The following is a 252-nucleotide window of genomic DNA, read 5'->3' on the forward strand; positions in this document are numbered from 1 at the left end:
AAAGTATGACAGAAAAAGTATATAAGAGCAATCCACAATATATAGAGAATAATTTGAACCACAGTCATCAATAATCTCAAATGCACATTATTACTAATGGAATGTACTAATGGATCATATCATGTATTGGAAACAAATAAAATAAACTCAGAAGTGGAATTACCCATATCGTACGGTTTTTCGTTATACATCGATAATAAAACTGCAGGAAGAATTGGATACTGTTGGCTTCGTTTGACCGCTACTTGTATG

General features: G+C 31.7%; 1 protein-coding gene across 1 annotated transcript in view; it reads right to left on the bottom strand.

Annotated features, from left to right (window-relative positions):
• LOC119594665 (ionotropic receptor 25a-like) overlaps positions 1–252 on the bottom strand; it is a gene marked incomplete at its 3' end in the record, with an annotated part of 33,857 nt that overhangs the window by 32,829 nt on the left and 776 nt on the right.

Source organism: Penaeus monodon, chromosome 34 (assembly GCF_015228065.2).
Source record: "Penaeus monodon isolate SGIC_2016 chromosome 34, NSTDA_Pmon_1, whole genome shotgun sequence".
NCBI classification, from domain to species: domain Eukaryota; kingdom Metazoa; phylum Arthropoda; class Malacostraca; order Decapoda; family Penaeidae; genus Penaeus; species Penaeus monodon.